The sequence below is a fragment of the Carassius gibelio genome, chromosome A1 (genome assembly GCF_023724105.1).
Source record: "Carassius gibelio isolate Cgi1373 ecotype wild population from Czech Republic chromosome A1, carGib1.2-hapl.c, whole genome shotgun sequence".
Taxonomy (NCBI): domain Eukaryota; kingdom Metazoa; phylum Chordata; class Actinopteri; order Cypriniformes; family Cyprinidae; genus Carassius; species Carassius gibelio.
The window spans coordinates 11,038,783-11,063,466 of record NC_068371.1 but is presented as its reverse complement, the minus strand read 5'-3'; the positions used below and the strand labels follow the sequence as shown (position 1 = coordinate 11,063,466).

The window sequence follows — 24,684 nt, the reverse complement described above, 5'->3', positions numbered from 1 at the left end:
TACTCCAGTGCTCCTGGGTCACCCGTTTCCCCCACCAACCCCTGACTGGATCTGCAAGTAGCTTCCCGAAGTTCTTCAAAGGTCGAGAACTGGGTAGCATCTGGCAGTGATAATCCAGTACAAGTCAAAGTGAGGCCACAAAACTTTGTGTTACGAAGCTCGGTGGGGTCCTCATTCAGCCCAATGGCAGGACTTTCTGGCCATGTTGCGGGTGGTAGGTAGAGGAAGTCTGGCCCTTTATACCATCGATTGGGTTGGGATAATTCAAGCAAGGTTTTGCCACGTGTGATGTCATCTGCAACATTGTTTCCTGAATCTACATAGCGCCAGCAGTAACCTTCTGTGAGTTCTTGTATCTCGCTTACTCTGGTTCCTACAAAAACTTTAAATCTGCAGGACTCTGATTTTAGCCAGGTGAGTACTGTTGTTGAGTCACTCCACAAGAATGTGTTCCTAATTTCCAATGATATCTCATTATGAAGTATCTTGGCTAACTGCGCTCCAGTGAGGGCGGCACAAAGTTCAAGCCTAGGCATTGATTGTTGCCTTTTTGGAGATACTCTTGATCTGGCATGGATAAATGCCAATTCCACTAGGCCTTGGTGTTCAGTACGAAGGTATGCTACTGATCCATAGGCTGTCTCAGAGGCGTCGCAGAAGATGTGAAGTTCTCGTTCTGCCTCTGGGATGTCCAGCATGGCTGACACATAACAACGAGGTATGGTGATCAGTGGTAGATGTTCTAGTTCTGCTTCCCATTTTTGCCAGGCTTTTAGCAGATCTGATGGAAGAAGGGGGTCATCCCATTCTCTTTCCTTCACCCACAGTTGTCGCACTAAGGTTTTAGCCCTGATTGTGAAAGGTATTATGTAGCCTAAGGGGTCGTACTGGCTGGTGAGAACATGGTAGATATTTCTCATCGTTACCTCATGGTAGGATAGAGGACGATGGCGGTAATGGAGGGTGTCTACCACACAGCGCCAGTTTAATCCCAAGGTCATCTCTTGTGGATCTGACTGGCTGAGAGAAATCCACAACTCAGTGTTCTCTGACCTAGCCTCTTTGGGGAGATGGCTAACCACTGAGGCCTCATTGCTCGCCCACTGATGGATTTCAAACCCGCCTGAACCCAGTAGGGACCTTAACCCATTGATCAGCTCCTTGGCTTCTGTCAAGGATGCAGTACTCTGTAAACAGTTGTCAACATAAAAGCAGCGTTCAACTGACTGTCGTAGCTTATCACCAGGTTGGCAATGAGTAAAAACGTGTCGCTGTACTGCGATTGTCGCACAACAGGGGCTACAGGTTGTGCCAAATGGAAGAACCTGCCACTCGTACACATCAGGTGGGTTTTCTGGCTTTAGGTCTCGCCACAGGAACCTTAGGAGGGGTCTGTCTCTGGGGAGCAGGCGGACCTGATGGAACATTCCCTTTATGTCTCCACTAATGGCTACTCTATGTTCTCTGAAGCGGATCAACACTCCAAGGAGAGAGGGGTCTAGAGTAGGTCCAGGTAACAGCTGCTTGTTTAGATTTTGACCATTGTAGGTGTACGAGCAGTTAAACACCACTCTATGTTTGCCATTGTGGGTGACAATATGGTGGGGTAGATACCATGATTCTGTAGATTGGGCTGCTTCTTCAGGTGATATCTTAGTGGCGTAACCATTTTTCTCCAATTTCTGGATCTCGTCTTTGTACTTGTTAGCTAATGTTAGGTCCTTTGCCAACCGACGTTCAGTGCTACGGAGATGGCACATAACAGCATCCTTTGGAGCATGTAACAGAGGCATAGTTTTAACTCGCAAAAGTGGAGTGGCGTATCGTCAGTGGTGTCAAAAGTATTGGCATTCATTACTCAAGTAGAAGTATAGATACTAGGGTTTAAAAAGACTTTTGTAGAAGTTGAAGTATCAACTCAAGCTTTTTACTCAAGTAAAAGTGTAAAAGTACTGGTTTAAAAAACTACTTAAAGTATAAAAGTAAAAGTAATGTAAGGAAAAAAAATGCCATTAAGAACAAAAGCTTGGGCCGTGCCACAAGGGCCTATTGTGCACTACCCCACCTCCTCAAAAAACTTTTTTCTAAAGGCCATAGGCCATAATGACTATAATGTTATATTGAAATGTTCATGTTGAAAAATTTGGGAGGCACTAGGCTACCTGTTTCAGCCACATATATGCCCATTGAAAATGAACTCATTTTAGTACAATGCAAATACATTAAAGAGCTAGAGATATGATGACTAGTTGCCAATAAGTATTGTTATGGTGCAAAAAGTCAAACTTCAGAGGCATGTCATCAATAACCTTGAATGGAATGTAAATGTACATCCAAGCTTAGCTGCAGGACTCTGTGAGGGCAATGGACAAGAACATTGGTGCAGGCTAAGAAACAATTACTCTTGTGTGGTTGACTATTTACAATAAACATTATAGTGCTGTCAAAATGAATGATTAATCTAAGTGATTATTCAAAAACTAAAAATGAAAAATAACTCATAATCCTGATACCTTCTTGATTGATAGCTTCTTGTATTCGGTACATACGTCTGCTATGTCCAGTGTTCGGAGGGTAACGAGTTACAAAGTTGATATAGAGCTTCACAGTCCCACCCACAGCCCGAGAGAGCTCTGGTGCCGGAAGTAAATTTCCCATTCATTTCTCCCATTCACTTTCGGAAAAATCCGTATCTAAAGAGTTTTAGAGCATGTGTGAGGATAACCAGCTACGGCTGAACTCATAAGCATATAACATATCATTTCAAGTGAAAAAATTAAGACAAAATCCAAAAAAAGTCAAAGGTACAAGACTGTGAACATATTTTCATTTCGAGCGCAGGAACTACTCATCCCATAAACCACCGCGCCCCATTGAATTCGACTGAAGCCACAACTGCGAACGAGGCAACGAGCCTTTTGAGCGACATCCAAATCTGATGACGGCCGCTCGCGCGAACTTTTTCCTCCAGTGAATTTTATTTTATATAGTGAATGTGCAGTAATAGCAGTTCTTTCAGTATTAATCGTGTAAATAAATAGTGTTTTATATATGTATTGTGTATTGATTTTTATTTTATCATCGTGTATTTTATATTGTGTGCGTGTGTGAAAGTGGTTAACGATAACGTCAGCAATGGTGCAATGCTTTGTATCTGACTGCAATCACTGCTCAGTTGTCAACACATGTCTTTGCCATTACACAAATGTTCAGTAAATGCACAAAAAGGTATGTCTAGGCTAAATATTGTTTTGACAGTGGCATTATAAAATGCTTGATATGACTCATTTCATATGGAGGCTACAGTAGCCTAGCTAAAGTGGACGATAATGCTAACTAAAGTTACCAACCTCCCTGCAAAACTCTCAATGGCAGCCAAGGAGATCATGATTGCACTGATATCTCTACCGTGCAAAAACGCAATACAGGTTTTTATTTTATTTTATTTTTTTATTAATGATCTTCAGTCTTCACGGACCTTCGAGGGGTTTAACCAGACGGTTATACGAGCTCCACCAATCAGATGCATCACTGTGGGATTGTGGGATTGTTCAGGATTGTGGGTAATGAAGTACTTAGCCAAGACATAGCGAATAAAAGGCATTTAGATCAAAACAAGGTTAGTGCCCCCATGATCTTTTTACGTTTATATGAGCATATACTGTTGCTTAGTACAGCCGTAGCTGGTTTTAAGTCTACCATGTATGGTATATATGCTTATACCCCAAATGTCAATGCAGAAATTGCATTGAATTTTTAGTTCCGGCACCAGCTGTGGGTGGGACTGTGATGCTCTATAGCCTAGATATCACAACATTGTCATTTGCGTCATTAATCGCAAACGATAATTTATTAAAACGTCTCACTACCCAACTACCTACAGTAGCTTAATTTGTGGAGGACGAAGAGAAAGCACCCATTTGGCAAATGAGCCAGTAGTGAGAAATAAATAATAACTTTTAAGTAGGGTCCAGTGCCTTTTCGATACTTTTAAAATGTACTGGCGCCTCAACATGCCTGAACCGATACTTAAAAAAAAAAAAGAACTACAAAAAAAAACTATGGATAACATTAAAGAACATTACAAATATTTAAAATAAATCCATAGCTTTCACCTTGGATGCTCTCATTTCCCAAGTTGTGCTTCCCTTAATCTAAGGCTAATAAATGTATTTCACAATCTGGGTCATTATTTAATACAAAAGTACACATAATGTTTCTACTGTATCTCTGTCACTCACTCTGATATTTAGTTAAGATGAGTGCTGTCTGTCACTGTCTTAAATCAGTTCTGTGAATGACTGTATGCTCATTCTTTATAAAGTAGCAACAATCTCGTTTTTAAAATACAGTACTGTGCAAAAGTCTTATGGAAAAGAAAGAATAGTGTTTTCACCATAAAAAAAGTGTTTTAAGCCAGTTATTTATATCTTTTGCTGCAATGTGTCAGTAGGACAGTAGTTTGCCATTAATTTTAATAATAATCTAGTGCGATTTTGAATGCACAAGCAGTTTGACGATGGCAAAATGAATGTTTGGAATTGTAAACTGATATTTTATACTGACAGTGACACTCTACAGCAAAATATATAAATAACTGGCCGAACACCATTCTTTTAAGTGAAAATACTGCCTAAGACTTTTGCACAGTAGTGTATGTACGTATGATTAAATGAAGTATATTTAAATAAGTGTAAGGAAACAGCTGTTTCGTGATTAGCGGTGACAAGCGAAAACTTTACACTAGATGAGAAACCGACTGATCGTGACCTTTTGTAAACTGTATTTATGACAAAGAACTTCACAGATACAGATATTCTAACAATCTATCGGTAAACACACACCTTGTGTCCTCTGTCTCTGTTTGAGCTCGCGCTGCTCCAACGTGGTCGGCGGATTGAAGAGCGCGCTGAAAGACGGGAGGAGACCGGATTGACGCCGGTTTCATTTGAAATTTAAGCGGACGGACTCTGAGGCGATCGGATACTACTGGTTCCAACCTACTTTTAAGAAATATATTTTTTGATAAACGAACCCAAAACTGTCTATGCAGTGTGATGTGACTTGTGTCATGTGCAGGTGTGATGGATCGCGTATAGACCAATAGGGTGTCGGAATGGTATGTGTATACTTCTCATCCAACCACAATCAAATTCACTCCATCCTGATCGCGCGATTTATCTGGATAGGGTTTTTTTCTTTCTCTCTCTCTGAACGATAACAATCCGGAATGAAATAGCAGTAACGAAGCTATTTTTTTAAATGTAAGGAGTAGAAAGTACAGATACTTGCGTGAAAATGTAAGGAGTAGAAGTAAAAAGTCGGCTGAAAAATAATTACTCAAGTAAAGTATAGATACCCCAAATATCTACTTAAGTACAGTAACGAAGTATTTGTACTTCGTTACTTGACACCTCTGCGTATCGTTCAACTCCATCTACTTTTACTCGGACAGTCTGTGTCTCCAGCATGTTCAGTGCTTCTCTGTCCTGTTGTGACCTTATTACCATCTTTTCACAGCGATAAGGCAGGATGTCCATCTGCCATAACCGTTCAACGTGATGAAACAGATCTACAGATGGGGAGCAGTTGGATGTGAACAGACAATGGGATACTGAGAGTTGATCCTGCAGATGTTTGGAAGGGCCTTGCAGGGTCCAGCCTAGGCGAGTTCTGACTGCAACTGGACCCCCAGGTGGACCCAGTCGCACTGGTTCAATTGGGGTGATAAACTCAGGGTGATCTGAACCAATAAGAAGAAGTGGGCAAGCTTTCACCAGAGGTGGTATAGGAGTCCCTCTCAGGTGTATGTACCTTTCCTGCTGGGTACTCACAGGGTAGGTGTATTCTGCTAAACCAAACTGATCAGCTGTGAAGGCCCCCTGAATGCAATGCAAGCGCGATTAGCGGCTACCACGCTGTTGATGCTAAATAGCGAGACCAGGAAATGAAAATAAAACTAGTGACAACAAGTTTGTTTCTGTTGTAGAATATGATAGAGGATATATTCACGTGTTATAGGAATGAAAATTATGGTGTATAAAATTGATTTTTAAGATAAAGATAGTCTATTAAAAAAATAACGTGACGGAGCTCAAATGCAATACACACTGCAGCAACAAACAGGAATTGACGAATCAAAATACATTTTATGTTTTATGTATATGTGTTACTATTTTATTTACTCAGGTTCATATTTGAAAAAATTAATTAATCAGCAAATTTGCATCCTTGCATCCACTTCAGAAATTAAGACCAAGATATGTGGACTTGTGAAACTGGGACTATGTGTAAAGAATAAAGATAACACGATTTGGTCACACAGATTATTTTTTAAAAGCTGTGGGCAATTATAGTGGATTTTTCACTGGAATCGTTGTTGTTTTTTTCAGTTCCTGGTCTTGTATAGCACTGAATCATGCCTTTAGTATTATTATCAACACTTAAGTATCTTAAATATACTTAAAGTCTTTTATTTGTTATAAACATCTACATTTTTCCCTCATTCTGTGAACAGTTTCTATGTGGTAAAGCATTTATTCTGCACAGTTATTTTCTGATAAAATAATGTTTAAGCTATACATACTGTATATTCATACATGACTGAAGGGACACAATGATAATAATAATAATTATGCATTTATGCTGTCATATAAAGAGAACATTTAGAGTTATAGGGTCAGATTTAAGATTCATATTCATAACCTGAATGGTTAAAATATATTTTACAAATCTGTTTTAAAAGTCCAACAACTATTTTATTTTATGACCACTTATAACCACCACTTCAGAATCCAGAATAAGCTGCTGAAATGACCTCTGTGTTCATTCATTTTACAAAGATAATCTGAAGACGTATATGTATTATTAATAAAGGAGTCCAGACTCAAGGCCATTACACAGACTAACAGGTACTTAATTGTTTCCTCAGTGTCTGGGACTTGAACTGCAACAGAAAGGTAATTAAATGTCCTCCTCCATTATGAAGATTTCATTGATGACAGGGGTCTTCATAAAGGGGGTTAATTATGAGCTCTGACAGGGTTCGTCTCGCTTCACGACAGGAGGCCTTTTGTCATCTTTATCTGAGTTGGTCTACCTTCCTCATTCAAATACTATAGGAATAAGAGAGTACAATAACTGAAGTGCTTTATTGGGCTTCTCTTAAGCATTAAACAAAAGAAATTACACCGTGCAAATCTAGAATGACATTTACAAACTGGCAAAAATACAGAAACAGTAAAGAATTATAAAAGTGTCAAACTTTTTTTTTTTTATGAATACTAAAATACATTTATATACTGACACAAAAAAAAACTAATAAAATAAAAATAATAAAATGTAATAAAAAAAACAATAATGAAGTCGTTATGCTTAAAAAAAAGTCCAATGGAAGAAAAAAAAACATGTTAAACATGAGTTATTGAAAAACAATATAACACCCTTTTAATAATATTGTATATATTATAGATATGCAAGATAAAAAATACTAATATTTAGTGAAATCTAATGCACATACATATAAAAATACACATTCAAAATATATGATCTTATAGGTAATATCTCAAGAACGTTTGACTCCTAGATTTTATCTGAAAAGGTTTTTATTTTTATTTTGTGCAATGTTTGCAGGTACTTCTTACTCTATAGTTATGTCATTAAAATTTGCTCACCTTATGGATTTACTTCAATTTAATTTGTTATTTTATTAAATGCAATGTCAGTTTAATTCATTTTGAATCATTTACTTTGAGTACAAACATTTTATGACCTGAAATCATCTGAATTTTCTTTTGAAGACAAACACGTTTTAATTTGACAATACCATTTAGTAAGTTATCATAACTGCCTATAATAAAGCATATAATTATGCTAAAGCATATAATTATGCTTTCCACTTGAGCATTCCCTCTTTGCCATCGTCAGCATCTCTTTCTGGGCATTTGGAGGGCAGCAAAATGCCACACCATAAAAACTGGAGGCATTAGTAAAACACACAAAAATGACACAATATCAGCCGGCTACAAACAAACCATTATCATCTATGTCCTACTTCATATTAATAAAGCTTCCTATTGCTTTTATGGCCATTTTAATTACGTCTGTTTGTCTTCCTGTTCCCATGAGCCCCGTGCATGGATGCAGTCCATTTCAAATGCAGACATGGACCATAAAACTCAATCACCAAAATATAAAATTGGATTTTAATGCAAGTGGCTGTGTATTAGTCTGACTGCTCCATGATCTCTAATGTGAAATATAACAAAGCTTGGAACAGTGACGATATCAAATGCATTATTCAGAGGACAAACAAAAGGTTTATATAACCAACTTAGGATATACACTATCATTCAAACATTTGGGATTTATGAAGGTTTTTGAAAGAAGTCTCTTATCACCTTATTGAAAGGTGGTTTAGCACTCATCATTCAGAAATCATTTGGATTGAAGTTGGATTTTTTTTCCTCCAAATCATAAAAGCATACTCAGACACATACACCAGTGCATTTCCACATCTTTTACAGTGAAACACTGAAAAACTGAATTGTTACCATGCTCCGAATCGCCGAAGAGTTCTGCATCAGCCCTTTTAAAAGTTGCTGGGACCATTGCTACAGATGGGACCCCTTGAAAAGAAATAAGAAGCTAATGGGCTTTAACCAACTAACTGCGAAAGAACTGCATCAAAAGAAAACAGTGTTCCAAGTATAATTACACACAAAAGTCCAATTGCAACCACCAAACCAGCCATGATTTTCAATTTGATAGATAAATATTTTTCTTTAATTTAAAAGAAGGTGAAAAGTAAGGGTTGTGACAAAAACCTACATCATTGTATATACAGTGGACCCAAAAGGTATTTGAACTAGGGTTGGTAATGTAACGCGTTAATTAAATTAATTAATTATGGAGAAAAATAATTAACACGTTTAACACTTGCCTCGCCCCAGACCTATGTGGATCATCTGCCATTTCATACAGTCGACTGATGACTAATATGAGGCAGAGCAACAACTTACTGCATGATGAAGCCTAGAGAGAATATCCCTCAAATACAAGATATGGGTCAAAATGCCTGTTTTAAATTTTGTCTCATTTACATCACATAGTTAAGAAATATCACACGAGCTGTAGGCTAAGTGCAATATCACACGAGTGCAAATGTGATATTCATCGTTTACAACAGTTCATTAACAAAATATTAATATTGTGTTTCTTTTAGACACAATGTTGTCTGTTTTGCTTGATTTTGCCAACCAAAATATAAAGACAAAATCAAAACTGTTCATCTCAGAGCAACCCACAGCGGCATTTCATTTCTTAATCCACGTTTTGAATGAATTGGGTGAACCCTGGGCGCTGCACAGACCGATAGGTGTAAGACATTAAAGTACCGCGAGAGCGAATCAAAAGCACAAGGAGTCGTCTGCCCTCTAAGCTCTTGCTGTTCTTTGATGTCACACACAGATCGGTCTGATTGTGATGATCCACTTCAAGTCGAACAAATGATTCAATGAACCTTTCATAAAGAACCCTAAACAGGGGCAGTTCTAGAGGCGGGGCCACAGAGGCCCTGGCCCCTGCTGAAATCTGATTGGCCCCCGTTCCATCAATCGTCGACGAGAAGAGCAACTGGAGAATTCTTCACAACGACCACAGATGCAATTCCACCCCTAAACAATTTGCGGCACTCGTGGCAGTAATGTGTCGATGCAACTTTGGAAAAGAAGCAGAGGTCTTGGCTTCATATTATATTTGCTTGAAATTTTGACTGTGAATGGCTTTGGCTTGAGCGATACCAGAACATTCTCTGACGTTATGCCAGTAGGCAGGAGAAAGAATCCATCTATCTATCCAACTTGAAGACAATTCTTTGGGAGGCACAAATCCTCGTGTTGGTTGCCATTAAAATATGCAGGGATATTTAGCTGCTGCTCTCACTTATTTTAGGTATGTTAACTAAATTGTGGAAGGACTGTCAAAGTAAACCAATAAACTTGTTATCCTTTGGCACGTACGATCACACAGGTGTGATTAGAACTTTCAGTGTGTCACGTCATCAACTGCTGAATTTAAAGACGCTTTCGCTCTTTCACTGGTGCTGAGCCAGATCAGACGCGCTGAGCACTGGTCACATGACTCAAATCACAAATATTAAGTGTTTTCAAGCATATAATGCTTATTTTAGGTTTAAGACATTTAAATACACATAAGTACAAGCAAAACCATACATTTACAGTTTGTAAAATACACGCTGATGTCTATGGAAATGGCAATAATGATCCTTACAAATATAATCTGACTTCATGTTATTATTGATATCATATACAGATTGTGTAGGTAACTAAAGTTTACTCTGCCCTTCTCTGAGTATACCAGAGACCAACTGCAACATGTTTCGGGAGGAGAGGATGAATGTGCGTGTTGTAAATCTCACAGCTCAGATTCAGCGCAAACTAACATTCAAGTTTATTTGTATAGCGCTTTTTACAAAACAAATCGTTACAAAGCAACTTTACAGAAAATTATGTTTCTACAATATTTAGTAGTAGCTAGTAGTTTGTGCACATTTGACAGGATTTTAGAAAAAATAAAAATAATAATAATAATACAAGACGTAGTCAGCTAGACGATGAATTATCAATATTATTAATTAAGTTAATATATGATTCAGTCACACATTTAGCAATAATTGTTAGTTCTGTTTGTTGATTCAGGGTTAGCATCATCTGAGGTCCTCTGAGGGTCAGCATCATCTCTTCTCAGGTGTTCTGGATCCAGACTGGAGCTTGTGTAAATCCTAGTTACCACGGGATGTGAATCCCGTGGGGAAACATAGAAACAAAATAGAGACATAATTTGCATAGCTGCTGATCCAACAAAGTAAAATTAGTTTAACCCAAGCTAATGAATAAAAATGCACCTTTGATCAGATGCAACTACACTCACAAATAAAAGATGCATTATTCGAATGCTTGGCGAAAGGGATGTGTTTTTAATCTAGATTTAAACAGAGAGAGTGTGTCTGAACCCCGAACATTATCAGGAAGGCTATTCCAGAGTTTGGGAGCCAAATGTGAGAAAGCTCTACCTCCTTTAGTGGACTTTGCTATCCTAGGATCTACCAAAAGTCCAGCGTTTTGTGACCTTAGGGTGCGTGATGGGTTGTAACGTGGTAGAAGGCTAGTTAGGTACCCAGGAGCTAAACCATTTAGGGCCTTATAGGTAAGTAATGATAATTTGTAACTGATACAGAACTTAATAGGTAGCCAGTGCATAGACTGTAAAATTGGGGTAATATGATCATATTTTCTTGACCTCGTAAGGACTCTAGCTGCTGCATTTTGGACTACCTGTAGCTTGTTTATTGACAAAGCAGGAGAACCACCTAGAAGTGCATTACAATAGTCCAGTCTAGAGGTCATGAATGCATGAACTAGCTTTTCTGCATCAGAAACAGATAACATGTTTCGTAGCTTGGCAATGTTTCTAAGATGGAAGAAGGCAGTTTTTGTAACATTGGAAATATGATTTTCAAAAGACAAATTGCTGTCTAATATAACACCCAAATTTCTGACTGTAGAGGAAGTAACAGTACATCCGTCTAGCTGCAGATTGTAATCTACAAGATTCTGTGTAGTGTTTTTTGGTCCAATAATTAGTATCTCTGTCTTATCCGAATTTAATTGGAGAAAATTATTTGTCATCCAATCTTTTACATTTTTAACACACTCTGTTAGCTTAGATAATTGGGAAGTTTCATCTGGTCTCGTTAAGATATATAGCTGAGTATCATCAGCATAACAGTGGAAGCTAATTCCGTATTTTCGAATAATATTACCAAGGGGCAACATGTATATTGAAAATAGAAGGGGACCTAGGACGGATCCTTGTGGCACTCCATATTTTACTGATGATAAATGAGATAACTCCCCATTTAAGTAAACAAAATGGTAGCGATCGGACAGGTAGGATCTAAACCATCTTAGAGCCTGCCCTTGAATACCTGTATAGTTTTGTAATAAATCTATGAGTATGTCATGATCTATGGTGTCGAACGCAGCATTAAGATCAAGTAAGACTAGAAATGAGATGCAGCCTTGATCTGACGCAAGAAGCAGGTCATTTGTAATTTTAACAAGTGCAGTTTCTGTGCTATGGTGGGGCCTAAAACCTGACTGAAATTCTTCATACAGATCATTTTTATGCAGGAAGGTGCTCAATTGAGCAGATATGCTCTGCTCTAGCAGTTTTTAGAGCCTGTCTATAGCTGGACATACTGTTTTTCCATGCAATTCTAAAAACTTCTAAGTTAGTTTTTCTCCATTTGCGTTCAAGACTACGAGTTACTTTCTTGAGAGAGTGAGAATTACTGTTATACCATGGTACAGTACGTTTTTCTCTAACCTTTTTCAATTTGATCGGAGCAACAGCTTCTAATGTATTAGAGAAAATAGTGCCCATGTTGTCAGTAATTTGGTCTAATTCATGTGTATTTTTGGGTACAAATAGCAGTTGAGATAGATCAGGCAGGTTATTTGCGAATCTTTCTTTGGTGACTGGAACAATAGTTCTGCCCAGATGGTATCACTGCGACATATAGTTAATATCAGTGAGACGCAGCATGCACGATACAAGGAAATGGTCTGTAATATCATCACTTTGAGGTACAATATCTATAGCAGTAAGATCGACTCCATGCGATATAATTAAATCTAGTGTATGATTAAAACGATGAGTGGGTCCGGTGACATTTTGCTTGACTCCAAAGGAGTAATGTATCATTTGCATTATCAACGTGAATATTAAAATCTCCCATGATTAGCGCCTTATCAACTGTAACTAGAAGGTCTGAGAGGAACTCTGCAAATTCTTTTAGGAATTCTGTATACAGCCCTGGTGGTCTATACACAGTAGCCAGAGCAAGAGATACATTAGATTTCTTTTGCATGTCCGGCAGAGTAACATTTAGCAGAAGTATTTCAAAAGAGTTAAACCTGTATCCTGTTTTCTGGGTAACATTGAGAATATCACTATATATTGTTGCAACACCTCCGCCACGACCAGTCTGACGGGGCTCATGCTTATAACAATAGTTTGGTGGAGTAGACTCATTTAGACCAAAATAATCATTTGGTTTTAGCCAGGTTTCAGTCAAGCAGACTAAATCAAAACTATTATCTGTGATCATTTCATTTACAATAACTGCTTTTGGTGTGAGTGATCTAATATTTATGAGCCCAAACTTTAAAAATTGTTTTTGTTCATTTACTTTAAATTTTTCTGGTTTAATTACGATAAGATTTTTTCTAGATCCTACATTATATTTATATTTTGACCTCACTATTCGGGGAACAGACACAGTCTTAATAGGTTTTACAGCGCAAGTACTTTCATCATTTAAGCGGGTGGAACAAAACTCATCATAATGGTAATTTGAGAATTGTTTACTAGTCGCATGGAGCGAAGTGTCCTGGAGATGTTGTCAGAGAGCAGCTCCGCTCCGACTCTGCTGGGGTGTAATCCATCAGCGCGAAACAGTCTAGGACGCTCCCAGAAAAGATTCCAGTTATTAACAAATAGCAGTTTCTGTTCTTTACACCATGACAACAACCATTCATTTAAAGCAAAAAGTCTACTGAACCTTTCGTGTCCTCGTCGATACGTGGGCAGTGGTCCTGACACGATGATCGTCGCCGCGGGCGTCGTGCTGCGAACCGTCTCGATCAGGCTGCTAAAGTCCCTCTTCAGCGTCTCCGTCTGCCGCAGCGTGGTGTCGTTAACCCCGGCGTGAAGCACGACCGCTCTGAAAACATGGCGGCGCCCATCACCTGGTATAGATCAACTAACACGGTCGATATAAAAGTGTTTAAGCTACCAAATACATTTACTTGCACATATTTCAGAATCGGAATATCAGATATTTCATAATATAGTGAGTATGTTTGCAAATGTTTTGAATAAAACAGGAAAAACGAAATAAAAGTGATCCATGTGTCATTCAGGTCTATTTTGGCTGTGTTGTGTCACATGACAAGCACGACGCGTCGCCATGGAAACAATATAAGGCGGTACATTCTTTACGTGGCTGGAGTATTCTGTCTCTAGAGACTCTGTTTTTTGTTACCCTTGTCGCCACTTTTCGCTCCCAAATTCCCCAATGTCTATATTCATGTCAGGATCAGGGATATTAATTGGAAAAAACCACTGTGCAGAAATGGTGGCTTTAGAGATCATTGCAAATCAGAACATCACAGAAGTGCTGTGTTTGCTTGCAATTTCTTAGCCATCTTGGAATGCAATTGCACAGCACGATTCATTCATTGAGAAAAGCATGAATGCACATGGCAATGCAAAATACACCAGTAGGAACATTCAAAATGAAATTTGTGTGTGTGTGTGTGTGTGTTTATTTGTTTATTTGTTTATTTATTTGGGTCCCCATTAGCTTCCACAATGTGGTTGCTAGTCTTCCTGGGGCCCATAAATGTGCTGAAACGTATGTACAATTAAAAATACACAAATATAACATACATATAACTTACATATAACATAACCACATGTATACATTTATCCACATATACACATTCACACACATACAACATTTGAAAATGTCAGTACCTATATAACAGTCACAAATTAACTGGTGTAATGCTATTAATAATAATCTGTTTTAGAGTCTTCTTAAAATTACATATGTTGGATATATGCCTTGTTCTTAAGTCCAATTTATTCCAAGCAGATGACGATCTAACTAAAACTGTTCTTGTCATACAATTGGACCTTGCGGATGGAACCACTAACAGACCTGAGCTCACCTGACGCGTAACATGTGCGTGACAATTCCCACTAAAAACCAATTTATCTACAAAAGATTTTGGATTGCTTTTAAATAGAGCATTGTGCATATAACAGAGAAGACTTATATTAAGTTTGTCCTCCACCTTTAGCCAGCCCAAACAGGTATGCATTTTATCCACACTGGAGCGAAAAGAGCAACCAAGGGCTACTCTTGCGGCTCTGTTCTGAATAATTTGTAATTTTTTCAGATGTCCCTGTGCAGCACTGGACCAAATTACTGGGCAGTTCCCTTAGATGTGACAGAACTAAGGATTGGACAACTGTTTTCATAACTAATGGTGGACAATATACTGAACATCTCCGGGAAAAAGCAATGCCTTTGGCCATTTTAGACACAATGTGGTCAATCTGATCAGCCCAAGAGAGCTGACTATCCAGCTTCACACCCAAGAGTTTAGTCTGACTCACCTGCTCTACCACAGATGTATCAATAATTAGATTTAAGTTGCAAGGCTTGCCAAGCATACGTTTAGTACCAAAGACTATACATTTAGTTTTAGATATATTGAGAGCTAGTTTATTAAGTTTCACCCAATTTGTAATGGCATTAAGTTCATTCTGCAAGGTACAACTTATATCAGTTATTGTAGGTGATGCATAAAACATTGTAGCATCATCTGCATACAGTACAACATCTGCTCTTGAAACAGCATGTGGCAAATCATTGACAAACACAGAAAACAACAATGGACCCAAACAGCTGCCCTGAGGAATACCACATGACAACTGTTTACAATCAGAAAAGCTCCCAGAGAGATAACTGCATATCAAGGACACAGACTGATGTGAAAACCCATAGCACTTAAGCTTAGACAGTAAAATGTCATGGTCAATAACATCAAAAGCTGCTGTGAAATCCAGCAGCACAGCACCCACAAGCTTTTTGTCATCCATAAAAGTTAGCCACTGGTCTACCATTTGTACCAATGCAGTGTTAGTGGAGTGTCCTGGCTTATAAGCATGCTGTGAATTGGAGAGCAAATTATTTGATACAAAGTACTGCATCATTTGATTAAAAAGTAACTTTTCAAATATTTTGCTCAATATAGGTAAAATGTTAATTGGTCTACAATTTGATTCAGTGAGACCTAATCTATCATCTTTCACTAAAGGTATAATTTTAGACTGCTTCCAAATTTCCGGAAACACCCCACTTATCACAGATCTATTAAAAATGTGACTGATAGGCTTGCATAAGATATTAGCAACAGTTTTAAATATTTTGCCATCCAAGTGATCTATACCTGCAGTTTTTTCCTCCGGTAGAGAGAGCAACATCTTTTCAACAATTTCCTCTTTAACTGTACCAAATGTCATTGAACAAGATTTATTCCTCATAATGTTCTTCACATTACTACAAGGTGAATCCTTAGGGTATGATAACATACTAGATCTTAAATTTGCAGTTTTCTTTATAAAAAATTCATTCAAATTATTTGCTATATCTAAAGGTTTAGTGATTATTTCTGCTGCTGTTTCCAAATACATATTATTTCATTTATAACTTTCCACAATTGCTTACTATTATTTGATGAGTTACTAATCTTTTGGCTAAAATATATTTTCTTTTTTAATCTATTTAATTTTGTCACTTTATTTCTCAACTTACAATAATACCTTTCATCCATATCACTTTTAGATTTTAGAGTTTCAGCTTTGGCATTATCCCTTTCCCTCAATATAGATTTTAGCTCTGCATCTAACCAAGGAGCATTATTGCTTTTTATCTACCTTTTTCTAATTGGTGCATGTTTGTCAACTATTTTCACAAACCTATCCATAAAAATACATAAAGAAGCATTAACATCCTCCTCGTCACAAACCGCCGACCAACTGGACCTCTCAACATCTTCCACAAACGCATTAGGATCGAATGTTTTATAAGACCTACGATAGACAATCCTTGCACCAAATTTAGGTAATTTAGTTTTCTTTGTTGTGATGATTAAATTATGATCACTGCATCCTACTCCAACTGAGATGACATGTGAACACAACTCATACACATTGGTAAAAATGTGGTCAATGCATGCTGATTTAAATTTACCATTCAAAGAAATTATTGTGGGTTGTGTAACAATCTGCTTAAGGTTAGAAGCATTAGTTATAGTAATCATCTTTCTACGTAAATAACACTTCTTTGAAAACCAATCAATGTTGAAATCCCCCAAAAGAAAGATATCTTTGGTTTGAGCAGATGCCTTCTCAATGTTATCACATATCTTTTCCAAGTAATCTATATTTGAACTGGGAGGTCGGTAACAGCAGCCCACTAAAATGGGTTTGTTAAACTGAATATTTAACTGTAACCATATCATTTCAATATCGCTGCCCATCAAATCTTCCCTTGGAGTGACTGCAATATTTTCTCTAATATAGAATGCAACACCCCCACCATTTTGATTTCTATCTTTTCTAAATAGTCTGTACCCCTCAACAGCTAGCTGTGAATTATTAAAACTGCGGTCTAAGTGTGTTTCTGATAAGGCCAATACATGAATCCCATTGGAACAGATGTTTATAATTTCATGAACCTTATTTCTGAGACTACAAATGTTCAAATGAGCTAAAACTAAACCTTTCTTAGGCAAGTTTGAAAGTAAATTTGACATATTAATAAGATTAAAACATCAAAACAAAACCATCAGGATAAGAATCTAAATAAAGGTCATGAGCAGTTAGTCAGATGCTTGCTTTTGTCCATTTGCCGGCCAAATTATAAGCTTATCGTACCTTAAGCTGGCTCTTTCACCTTTCTCTCTTGCCTCTTTCAGTTTTGGCAGCAGTTCACGTCTCCTTTGCTGCACCAAATCAGAAAAGTCTTCATTGATATAAATGTTTGTACCCTTTAATTTCTTGGTGGAGGAAAGGATGCGCTGTCGGTCTTTCAATCTAAGAAGCTTCACAACAATTTTTCTTGGCTTTCTTCCCTCATGGAATTGGCCAATCCGGTGGACCCTTTCCATCTCAATTGTAGAACTATCCAGACCCAAGTTATTAGACAGCATTTGTTGAATCTTCATTTCTAATCCACTAATTGTTTCGCCTTTTTCCTCCGCGATCCCATCAATTAGTAGATTAGATCTCCTTAACTGATTTTCAATGTGATCCAGCTTCTCAAACAGATCCTCCAATTCCTGCTTTGATTTTAAAATGCTGCTCTCAAATGATCGAATTTTTATATCAATGTCATTCTTCTTAGCTTTCATCTCATCCATGATGCCTTGTGTGAACTGTAGACTAGTTTTTAGTTCTTGTACATCTCTAATCACACCATCCAACCTTTTTGCATTTCCATCCATAATGATTTGAATGAAACTCTTGAAGTTGTCCTGTTGTTGTTTTAACATTTCCTTATAAAATTCTCTCTGCTGATCCATCATGTGGGTCAACACACCCATAGTTACAATATCATCCTCTGATGGTTGTTTACTACCTTTGGGAGGCATGATTCCACAATCCCAAGATGTACTAAGATAGGAGTGGCAGGCCCACCAAACCCAGAAGCCTCTCAAACAGTTGAAACAATGAAAACAGTCCAATTCACTCGCCGCACAAGTCCAATATTCAAAATGTGAAGACTAAATGTGTGTGTGTGTGTGTGTGTGTGTGTGTGTGTGTGTGTGTGTGTGTGTGTGTGTGTGTGTGCGTGTGTGTGTGTGTGTGTGTTGCATTGTGTCCTTTATGCACAGTATAAATAAATTAAAAAAAAAAAAAATCATTAATAACTTTACTGACTCATATTTTTTTATTTGAGCGTTTGAAAAAGGAATGACTGCCGAAATGTATTTGCACCGTACTGAAAAAAGTATTTTATGTGCTTGAATGTACCCTGTACTTGGCCCCTGAATGTAACATGTGGCCCCTTATTGGCCCCTGTTACAGAAAGATCCTAGAACCGCCACTTGCTCCTAAATGATTCAAACAAATGAATAAATGGCTCAATGACTTAATCATTAAGACATTTACCACCACCTACTGACAGTTTTAGTTTATTATTTAGAGTTTCATTTCATTAAAGAAATTATTTAATATTTCCATAGTAATAATAAGAAAATTAAGAAAATTAATTAAATGTATAGTTCACCCAACCAAAAATGACCATTCTGTCATCATTTACTCATTACTTTTTGTAATCTCTGATGACCAATAATTTTCTTCTATTAAATTAGGATAAGACAGACTTTACTTATTGGACCAAAAAAAAATTAAATACAGAGTCTAGACTACAATTTGCAACTAGACGGATGTACTGTTACTTCCTCTTCAGTCAAGACTCTGGGTGTTATATTAGACAGCAACTTGTCTTTAGAAAACCATATTTCCCATGTTATAAAAACAGCATTCATCCATCTTAGTAACATTGCCAAGCTACGAAATGTTACCTGTTTCTGATGCAGAAAAGCTAGTTCATGCATTCATGACCTCTAGACTGGACTATTGTAACACACTTCTTGGTGGTTGTCCTGCTTCTTCAATAAACAAGCTACAGGTAGTCCAAAATGCAGCAGCTAGAGTCCTTACCAGGTCAAGAAAATATGATCATATTACCCCAATTTTACAAGTCTCTGCACTGGCTACCTATTAAGTTCCGTATCAGTTTCAAATTATCATTACTTACCTATAAGGCCCTAAATGGTTTAGCTCCTGCGTACCTAACTAGCCTTATACCAAGCTACAACCCATCACGCACCCTAAGGCCAAAAAATATACTGGACTTTTGGTAGTTTCTAGGATAGCAAAGTCCACTTAAGGAGGTAGAGCTCAAAAACTCTGGAATAGCCTTCCTGATAATGTTCAGGGTTCAGACACACTCTCTCTGTTTAAATCTAGATTAAAAACATATCTCTTTCACCAAGCATTCGAAAAATGCATCTCATAATTTGTGACTGCAGTTGTATCTGATCAAATGCACATTCTTATTCTTTAGCTTGGGTTAAACTATTTGATTTTACTTTGTTGGAACAGCAGCTATGCTAATGATGTCTCTATTTGTTTCTCTGTTTTGAAACTTGGATTTACACAAGCTCCAGTTTGGACCCAGAACACCTGAGAAGATATGATGCCAACCCCTCAGAGGACCTCAGATGATGCTAACCCTGAAACAACATACATAACTAACAAATATTGTTACTTACTATGCAATCACATTATAATTGCTGTTAATGGTATTTATCGTTTGGTTGACTATGTCTTGTATACATTTTTCTGAAAATTCCTGTCACTTGCACATAAACTGATCACCACTTATAAGCTACTACTAAATATTGTAGAAACGTAATTTTCTTTTAAGTTGCTTTGCAATGATTTGTATCGTAAAAAGCACTATACAAATAAACTGAATTACTGAATCAAATGAATTGAATTAAATATACACAGACAAAATGACAAGAAGTTACATAAATAGACTAGCAGGGTTTTTCTTTCTTCATGTGTTAAGTGTGCAAAAGCATGGAGTAAGTAAAAAAATGACATTACCCTCAGCACAATGCAAAACAAAGAAAGGGCCTGAGTTTGCAAAACCACACTGCTATATTCTACACTTACTATTGCTGTAGTATTCTACAGTATATTTTGCACAATATGTAATTTTCTTCTGTATATATGGAATATCTGGATGGCTTACAACAGAGCACACTGCACATATACTACTGTGCAATGCAACAACGTGACCTTCCATTTCCATTGTGATGTGTGGACCTGAAGTAATGACAGCATTTGTCTGGTTTACTCATTTTATCAGATTGCTAAATGAGAATGCATTTTATTTATACTGTTGCACAAAAATATTAGGTAGTAGCGGGTAGTGTAGGCAGTGTGTACAGGGCACGTTCATGACAAACATTGTCTGTATAATATTGCTCTCTGCTGGTGAAATTCCAGTTTGCAGCAAAAAGAGTTAGCATATTTAAAGTAATAGTTCAGTCAAAAATGACATAGTTTACTTGTCCTCAAATAGTCTCAAATTTGTAGGAATTTCATATTTCTGTTCAACACAAACAAGATATTCTGAAGAATGTTTGTAACCAAACATATGTTATAACCACTGACTTCCATTGTATGGAAAAACAATGGCTACTAGCAACTGTTTTACACAATAAATGTTGCTGTTTAGTCTGTCTCTTAAAATAAATCAATAATAATAGTAATAATAATAAACGTACACTGAAAAAAAATGATTAATTGAATTTACAAAATTTTTGTATAGTAAGTGGTTGCAATCAATATACTTTACATTTAAATAAACAAATTTTGCTGAAATTGAATCAACTAAATTAGTTTGTTTAAATATAGCTAAAATAAATTGATTGCAACCACTTAACATTACTAAAAAATTAGTAAATTCAATTAATCATTTTTTTCAACTATTAACACCTATTTATTCCTCCAGGAGGTGCTTGGCGCATCTACAGAATTGTCCAATGAGTCGCATTCAAATGTCTTATAAATATGTCTTACATTTCTTTGTCTTACATTTATGTTCCAAAAAGTATAATAATTTTAATTATTGTGTCCCCAAATTCTATATTTTACATACAATGGAAATTCACAGCAAAATGGCAAGCCGGGTTAACATGTAATCTTTAAAGAGGGGGGGGTGAAATGCTTGTTTTCACTCAATATCCTGCTAATCTTGAGTACCTATAGAGTAGTACTGCATCCTTCATAACTCAAAAAGTAGGGGTGCTCCGATCACGATCGGCCGATCGTTAATGCGTATCTCGTCAGTAAACCTGGTTCTCTAATCAGCGGTTAATTCCATCAGGTGCGTGATTTCACATAGAGCAGCTGTTACTACAGAGAGCTGTTGTTAATAGAGAAGATGCGCAAATCCACTTCATTTTCAGTGTTTTTTGGTGCATTTTCTCAGTTAACAACGGCTCTGTGTAGTAACAGCTGCTCTATGTGAAATCATGCACCTGATGGAATTAACCGCTGATTATAGAGAACCGGCTTTACTGATGAGATGCGCATTAACGATCGGCCGATCGTGATCGGAGCACCCCTACCAAAAAGTCTTTAGTTTTATTTTATTCATAAGAGGAAGATAGTCTGTACCAATTTTTCCCGGAAAAACACGACCGACTGGAGGCGTGACGTGTGGGCGGAGCTAAAGAATCACGAGCGCCAGTAGGCTTTTGCGTTGAGAGCGTCTGGAAGCTGTGACTTTACCGTAAGGGAAAAACCATCATCCAAAACAAACCATGGCTAACAGTCAGATTCAGCGTATATTTATGATCCAGAATCAGATCCCGAGGCTGAAACTGAACAAGAGCAGCAGCAGCAATGACTCGCTCCGAGCGGGGCTCGAACCCAGGTCTCCGATGGGAGGCGGACGCACTAACAAGGAGGCAGAGATATTTTAAGCAGTTTTACTCACCGCCTGCGGTTCCAACACACGATCGTGACCCTTTTTCGTTGGGATTGCATCATCCTTAAGAAATAAACGATATGCAAATCCATCGTCAAACTGGGCCTTGTTTGTAAAACAAGCATTTTCGAAATGCAGGGAACAAACACAAACACTTGCACAACTCTGTTGATGCTCTGTAAAAATAAACTCCATCCACTGGTCCCTTAATGCTGTTTTTTCTTTGGTAATCTGTGCAGGGTTGTCTTGCCCTGGCAACCAAAAACACACTCCTTTTGTGACATTTCGCGACGCTCTCGCTCTGATCAGTGAATGTCTGTTGTGCTCTCAGTGCTCTACTATACGGGAGCGCGCGCTCTTCTGGCAGACGTGCCCTCAGGACCCATATAAGGAAATTCCGCTCCATCTAACGTCACACAGAGCCATACTCGAAAAAAACTTTCCGAAACTTGTGACAAACCGGAAGAGGTACTTTTGGAACAGAAATACTCCTTCAAACGTACAACTTAATTTTTGAAACTTTGTCCATGTTTAGCATGGGAATCCAACTCTTTAAGAGTGTAAAAAACTCAGTATGCATGAAATAGCATTTCACCCCCCCTTTAAAATGTTCAAGTGTCTATTTTCATGCTTCTAGAACTTATTTTTTAGCTACTAGTATAAGCTATCCCATTACTTATTCATTAGCGACTAGTGCTTATTCTTTAGGTTCTGGCAACTTTTTAAAGATAGTCTACTATTTATTTATTAGATACTAATTCTTATTTATTAGACACTAATATTTCACTAATGACTACTAGTAATTATTATTATACCATTTTATTATTAGTAGTATACTATTATGAGGATCGGTCATTCCGATATCAACTATTCAGTTCTGATTGTGTTCCAATTGTGACTTGTTGCTTTTTTAAATCATACTTGTAAGTATTCATTAGATACTAGTTGTAACATGGAGTCAGGGGCATTCGGATCCTTTCTAAATGTTTATTAGTATACATACAACCATGCAGAGGTCTATCAACAGCGTCAAGGATATCACAGATAATCTGAATCGAGGTTTGTTACCAGGCTTGGATCAGGGCAGGCAAGTAACAGGTCACAATCAAAGCAGAGAATCAATAGAAGAGGGACAGTCCAAGATAATGTATTACAAATCAAGAAGCAAATGCTCAGAAATGCTAGACGGGGATAAACAAGACTTTGCAATCATTGACAGTCCAAACACAGTATATATAGGGGAGTCGTAATGGGGAACACCTGGCGCTGATTAGCCCTAAGCACGGGATTATGGGAAATGGACACCAAATGCAAGAGTCCTGAGAGGAGTGCCCTCTACTGGAGTTCATGAACACTCCAGCTGATGATCGTGTCACTATACATAATCGTTACTAATAAATGTCACACCTGCTTTTTTAGCCTGTAGAGTTCAGTCAAATTATTATAAAAAATCTTACATTTGGAATAAGAACTACTATCTAATTAACATGTATCTACTGAATATGTAGCTAATCAATAAGTATATGAATAAGTTCAGTTCAGTTCATCTTTTTTATTTTTTTATAAATCTCTTTTTCAAGAGTGTCCTGGCCAAGATAGGCAGCAGTACAACCATACATACACCACAGAATACACAATAACATAAGACAACTAAAATAGCAGATACAACAACCACAAATCCGTAGCATTTCATGCAGAACAACTACAGCCAGATGTGGCTGCTTCCATCCTTGAGGTGACCCATTAGATGACACCAGCCATTCGGAAAAGATTTCTCTGCACAAGAAAATCTAAAATCCATCCTACAAGATTAAAATCCAATCTAAATTAATCAATGAGTTGCTCAACTAAAATGTTTGGCTGAATGGTTTTAAAAGCGGATGAAAAATCAATAATAAGTAACTTAACAATGTTTTTGGCTTATCTAAATGCTAAAGTTTAAGAGAGTTACTACTAAATCCTCTACACAGTTTACGCAAAGTGAAGGGGGTCTGAAGATCTCTGTGTACTTTGCATAATTTCTCTCTGAACTAAATATTTTAAAAACATTTCATAACTAAAGATCTAAACATCACAAATCATCAAATGTCTGTGCACTATGCATTTTTGTCACTGGAATCACTCAATAAAGACTAGAATACTAGTGTTAGGGATTCTGAATCATTGTAGACTGCTTCCACCATGCAGGTAGGTTTTTTTTTTTTTTTTTTTGAAGGGACAGACACATTTTTTTTCCTAGCGGCTCAGCAAAAAAATACATAAGCATGGTCCCTGTTTACCCGTACATTAAATTTTCAAACACTAGATTTCCTGTTTAAAATCATAAGTAACAAATCTTAAATACAAAATATTAAATTCCTGTGACAAAACTGTCTTAACTGAATCCATTCAAATTAATTATATTACTGGTTTTCCTACTCTCCTGACCTTTTATTAAATGCATCCCCTCC

At 37.3% G+C, this 24,684-nt stretch overlaps 1 protein-coding gene across 1 annotated transcript in view; it reads right to left on the bottom strand.

The window, feature by feature from the left end:
* Nucleotides 1–10,475: 10,475 nt before the first annotated feature.
* Nucleotides 10,476–24,684, bottom strand: part of LOC127992420 (uncharacterized) — a 431,446-nt gene continuing 417,237 nt past the window's right edge. The window contains exon 2 of the mRNA XM_052591656.1: nucleotides 10,476–10,801. The gene's annotated coding sequence lies outside the window, so the exon portion shown is untranslated. The remainder of the gene's footprint in view (nucleotides 10,802–24,684) is intronic.